We start from the raw sequence: 6055 nt of genomic DNA, 5'->3' as shown, positions 1-6055 counted from the left end.
GCCAACCTCCGAGCTATGGCCTCAACAGCTGCACGCAGCCCTGGCCAGGGGGTTCGAAACACCGTCCGGGTGTCTGTCAAGCAGGTGGAGGGCCGTACACCGGTGGATCGCATCCTGTTTATTAAGAAGGTATTGCTAGGATGCTGTGGGTTCGCTGCAGCAGACGTGTACTGCCTGCAGGATTTCCCTGGGGCAGGCTACTTTGATGTGACCTTCAGGAGTGTGAAGCAGTGCGAACAGCTCCTGAAGGTCTTCAAGGAGAAGGAAGGGGAGCCGCTGTTCTCCATCTTGTCGGCGGTCCCCTTGTGTGTGCTTCCTGCACAGAGGAGTCGGGTTGTTACAATCCATATGTACAACCCCTATGTTCCAGCGGCTGATGTCCTGACCTTCCTGGGAAGGTACGTCCAAGTTGAGGGAGAAGCCACCGACGTGATCGACCCCTTTGGGATCTGGACCAGTAAGCGGCAGGTCAGAGTGACTCTGAGGGTCGATGGCAACGGGAACATTCTTCACCCACCCTCGAGCTTCGCAATTGGAGGGAACAGAGGCTACCTGACATATGCAGGGCAGCCAAAAGTGTGCCGAGCCTGCGGGAAGTCGGGACATGTGCTGGCGGATTGCAAAGTGACCATCTGCAGGAACTGCAAACAGGAGGGTCACCTGACTAAGGACTGTCAGGAAGAAAGGAGCTGCAACCTGTGCGGAGAGGCGGGCCACGTGTACAAGACCTGCCCAAGACGGGGGGGCCCCACTTACGCACAGATGGCTGGAGGTGGCAAGGCGAGCCGTGGACCCCCAAAGACCAGTAACGTCCACCTAGACAGCAGGGAAACAGAGTCTGGTGGCACCCAGAAAGAAGAACAGGCTGGAGTGGAGGAGGGGGCAGCCAGTGGAGAGACACAGCAGCTAATCCTAGCTCTCGCTGGGCAGATGGAAGCAATGGAGGAGGAGGAGGTAATCGAGCAGGCAGAGGAGTGGATACCGGTTATAAACAGGAAGAGAAAGTCCGGCCACGCCCACAAAGCCTCCCAGCAAAGGGGGAAAAGACAGCTGCACGAGGGAGGGACGGCCAGCACTTCGGATGGGGAAGACGGGCACAAAGAACATCATCACCACCAGAAGAAGAGACAGAGCGCCGTAGATAAAGAGGAGGGCATTTCCTCCCAGCCAGGAAACAACGGACCCCCTGAAGTCCACCCTCCACCCAGTGAGAACCAGGGGGTACCCACTGTCCCACAACTACAGGTAACTGAGAGCTGCGATCCTCTGACAGTCCCATTGTCAGACACAGAACTGGACGGTGCGGACCCTTGCCTTGGCTCAATGACACCAGAGCAGGTAAAGGACCCCAGTGAGGGCCTGGATAGCTACCTCAGCCCAGAGAAGGTCCAGCAGTTCGTGCACACCATGGGGATGCAGATAGCTACCCCAGAGACAGGACAGTCAAATGGACAAGGGTAACCCCATAAACTGGGGGTTAAAGAAGTTTTCCTTTGCTCTCATATAACAGGGCACCCACTCAGTAGGTGGGTTCCGCTGAAGCCACAGCTAAATAATAAGAGACTGGATGGTTAATGAAGGGAACTGTATTTAGGATAACTGTAAATTTGAGCAATTCAATCTGTTCTTTACGACATGGAATGTATATATGTATGAACGATATGACAAATTGTACAAGTACCAAAGATTTATTTATATGAATAAAGTATATTTTGAAATTAAAAAAAATCTGTTCTTATCAGTTTAATATCTGATACGTCCCTTATCTGGGGACCATATATTAAATTGATTTTTGGAGCAGGGAGATGGAATAGGGGCTTGCTCCGTCCACTCCACGCATCGACCTGGTATTGCAGTACCTCCGGGAACGGTGCACCCCTCATCTATAAATCTAAAAACAGCTTCATGTTTATAACTCAGGCTTTCGGTGCTTTGTGTCTGCTGGATGGGTTTGAGTACCAAGTGCTTCATTTCTCACACCTCACATCCAACCGGGCGTGAGTCGATTCAAACTCGTCTGTTCTAAGGTGGCTGCTCAGCTCCCGCTCCCTATCCTTCTCTCGCCATCTCTGTCTCTTGCGCACCTTGACACTTGCTCTCAATGTCATCCCCTCGGACCCCTGCTGCGTGCTGCACCTTCCCGCCAACGCCGGGCCCCGATCACACCACATGGTGTCAGAATTTGGGAGTCGCAGCAACCGTAGCTGCCCACCAGCTTTTCATACTCGCGAGCGACATTTCAGAAAAACAAGAGAAGGTCAACTGTGCTACGTTGCTGCATGCTGCTGGGGATGAAGCTATCTCGGGGTTCAGTCGTTTTGATTTTGATGACTTGAAAGAGAGATTTCGAGAACACTGTGAGCTAGGACAAAAATCATCGGGACGTATTTAAGGCACATGCTTTTCATCAGACTGCAAGGGCAGGCGGAATCGATAGGTACGTATGTGACTGACCGGAAAAACGAGGCAAAGGACTGTGAGTTTCAGCCATTTTCCGATTCACGGAGCCGCGACAGAATCGTGTGTGCTATCACGAATGACTGAGTCAGAGGCAGGTTACTCAGAGAGTCAATTCTCACTGGGAAAAGCAAAGAGACAGCACTAACTCGACAACAGCACGTGAGAAAACGTAGAACAAACAAACCAATGTTTGCTGACCGGAACTGGCCTGGAAAGATAATAAGGCAGGTAGGAGCACTGCAGATTATCCGGCACCTGGGCTGTGTACGCAGGGACTGGCACAACACCCCCTTGCCTTCTTTTGCACTTAGAATGCTGCCAGTTCTGGCTGAGGCAGCAAAGTCAGTCTCACACAAGCAGCGTGTGCCAGCTGTCTGTGACAACAAATTCCAAAGACTCACAACCCTCTGAGAGAAGACGTTTCTCCTGATCTCACTCTTAAATTGGTGCCTCTTTATTCTGTTCAGTTCTAGACACTCCCATGAGGGAAAATGTCCTCTCAGCATTTACCCTGTCGAGCCACGTAAGAATCCAATATGTTTCAATAAGATTGTGTCTCATTCATTTAAACTCAGGATCTACACTCATCTGGAGGTAGGGTTTACCGGGCTCAGTTTTACTGAAAAGCTGACCTCCGGCTAGTTCAGCAAATAGGTCGTTGAGCAAAGGGAAAGGAAACCGCCTAGCACACAGCAGCAGGTGAACTGTTGCAGCATGATATTGCGGCTCCGGCACTCAATCCCTCTACGAATGAGACCTAACAGCCTTCTTAACAGCACTATCCACTTGGGTGGCAACTTTCAGGGATCTATGTACATGGGACTCCAAGATCCCTCTGCACATCCACACTACCAAGAATCTTTCCATCGACCCAGTACTCTGCCTTCCTGTTATTCTTCCCAAAGTGCATCACCTCACATTTAGCTGCATTGAACTCCATTTGCCACCTCTCAGCCCAATTCTGCAGTTTATCCAAGTCCCCCTGCAACCTGTAACATTCTTCCACACTGACCACCACTCCACCGACTTTAGCGTCGTCTGCAAATTTACTAATCCATCCACCTATGTTATGCCTGCATCTAAGTCATTTATAAAAATGACAAACAGCAGTGGTCCCAAAACAGACCCTTGTGGCACACCACTAGTAACCGGACTCCAGGCTGAATATTTTCCATCAACCACCACCCGCTGCCTTCTTTCAGAAAGCCAGTTTCTAAGCCAAGCTGCTAAATCACCCTCAGTTCCATGCCTCTGCATTTTCTCCAACAGCCTACCACGTGGAACCTTATCAAAGGCTCCCGGCGTCCTGCTTCTCTATCCCATTGAAAACAATAGCGTGCTTCTTTAGAATTCTTGATCAGTCACTCTCAGAATCTTGACAAGTGATTGCCTTCGGCCCAGTTGAGTTTGATTCTGTCCAACCACATTCTTGCCCATAAAGCTCTAAGATTTCCTTTGTTGACGCGCAGGCTGTGTCTTCAGACTGACCGTATAACTGAACGTTCCCACCGTGAAAGCACCTGTGTGTGTTCCTCGCTCAGTTTCTGAAGGTTGCAGCGCAACGTGACTCAGCCGTATCAATGAAACCGGTGTCCACCTCCATTCTTACCGGTTTGCCGTTCAGTAAGGGAGCGACCGGGGCGTCGGCAGCTATCGCCAGTATCTGTAACAACAACACCTCATTGGTTTGTGCGCCTGGGCTTTTGTCTTCTTGCCCTTTTTGTACCATTTAGGATTTCTTCCTGTACTTTCGCTGCAGGTTATTGGTACTTTCTCCCCCGAGCGCACCCACTTAATATATTCTTTTTTAATGCTGCAGTTTCTGCACACAGCTTCTTTCCAGCAGCAATTTGCTGCTGCCTGACATGTGTTTCCACAGCAGTGGCAGTTTTGTGTCTGCGTTGGTGCTTGTCCCTGGGCCACCATTTTGTGAACTCTCAGCCACCATTTTGTGAGGTGTTGACCTTCCTTGGCTGCGAGTTCCATCACGGTTGCCATTCCCAGCACTTTCATTTAAGTGTAGTCACCTTTGCGTCAGTAATCTCTTCTGGATCGCTTCACATCTTACGGCAGGCTGCTACAAAAGGTAGAGTCTCGTGGGATCTGAGGTGAGTCGGCTAGCTGGATACAAAACCGACTCGGGGCGCATTTTTCGGAAAGGAGATCAGTAACTAGTGGCGTCCCGCAGGGCTCAGTGCTAGGACCTTTGTTGTTTGTGACGTGTAAATAAATGATCTGTACAAAGAGCTGTACAAAACTCCAGTTAGGCTACAATTGGGATATCGCGCGCAATGCTGTTCGGCACACTACCAGAAGGACGTGGATGCTTTGGAGAGGGTGCAGAGAAGGTTTACCAGCACGTTGCCTGCCCTGGAGCGCTTCTGCTGTGAGGAGAGGTTGAATAAACTTGGATTGTCGTCACTGCAAAGACGGAAGCTGAGGGGCGACCTGATAGTGGTCGACAGCATACTGAGAGGCATCGAAAGGGTGGGGTGGCGAGTCAGTGGGTACAGGTTCACGGTGAGAGGGGGAAAGTGAGAAGGGAAAAGTGCGGGGAAAGGTTTTCACACAGAGGATGGTGGGTGCCTGGAACGCGTTGCCAGTCGAAGCGCTGGAAGCAGGCACATTAGGAACGTGGGTTGGTACATTAGGAACTTGCAGCGTGGGTTGGTACCTGGGACTTCGATGTTGTGGCTATTACGGAGACATGGGTAGAACAGGGACAGGATTGGCTGTTGCAGGTTCCAGGGTTTAAATGTTTTAGTAGGGTCAGAGGTGGGGGTAAAAGAGGGGGAGGTGTGGCATTGCTTGTCAAAGATAGTATTACAGCTGTGGAAAAGACGATGGATGAAGACTCGCCGTCTGAGGTAGTTTGGGCTGAGGTTAGGAATAGGAAAGGTGAGCTCACCCTGTTAGTAATTTTTTACAGGCCTCCTAATAGTCCTAGAAACGTAGAAGAAAGGATTGCGAGGATGATTCAAGAGAAGAGTGAAAGTAATAGGGTGGTTGTTATGGGGGACTTTAACTTTCCTGATATTGATTGGGAAAGCTATAGCTCAAGTTCGTTAGATGGGTCAGTGTTTGTCCAATGTGTGCAGGAGGGTTTCCTGACACAATATGTAGATAGGCCAACAAGAGGTGAGGCCATACTGGATTTGGTTCTGGGTAACGAACCAGGCCAGGTGTTAGAATTAGAGGTAGGTGAGCACTTTGGGGACAGTGACCACAATTCGGTGACTTTTACTCTAGCGATGGAGAGGGATAAGTGTGCACTACAGGGCAAGAGTTATAGCTGGGGGCAGGGAAATTATGATGCGGTGAGGCATGACTTAGGATGTGTGGCTTGGAAAAGTAAGCTTCAAGACAAGGGCGTAACTGATATGTGGAGCTTGTTCAAGGAGCAACTATTGAGTGTCCTTGATAAGTATGTACCCGTCAGGCAGGGAGGAAAGGGTCGTGTGAGGGAGCCGTGGTTTAATAAGGAATTGGAATCCCTTGTTAAATGGAAGAGGGCGGCCTATGTAAAGATGAGGCGTGAAGGTTCAATTGGGGCGATTGAGAGTTATACGGTAGCCAGGAAGGACCTGAAGAGAGA

General features: G+C 50.2%; 1 pseudogene; it reads left to right on the top strand.

Moving 5' to 3' along the window:
• The first annotated feature begins 1707 nt into the window (after window positions 1-1707).
• Window positions 1708-1881, top strand: LOC148142218 (U2 spliceosomal RNA; annotated as a pseudogene).
• Window positions 1882-6055: the final 4174 nt, after the last annotated feature.

The sequence above is a fragment of the Chiloscyllium plagiosum genome, unplaced genomic scaffold (genome assembly GCF_037043375.1).
Source record: "Chiloscyllium plagiosum isolate Xiang-an unplaced genomic scaffold, Cpla_swu_hap1 HiC_scaffold_30, whole genome shotgun sequence".
Classification (NCBI taxonomy): Eukaryota; Metazoa; Chordata; class Chondrichthyes; order Orectolobiformes; family Hemiscylliidae; genus Chiloscyllium; species Chiloscyllium plagiosum.
Note: the sequence above shows the minus strand (reverse complement) of the source record. Positions and strands in the feature narration are given on the sequence as shown.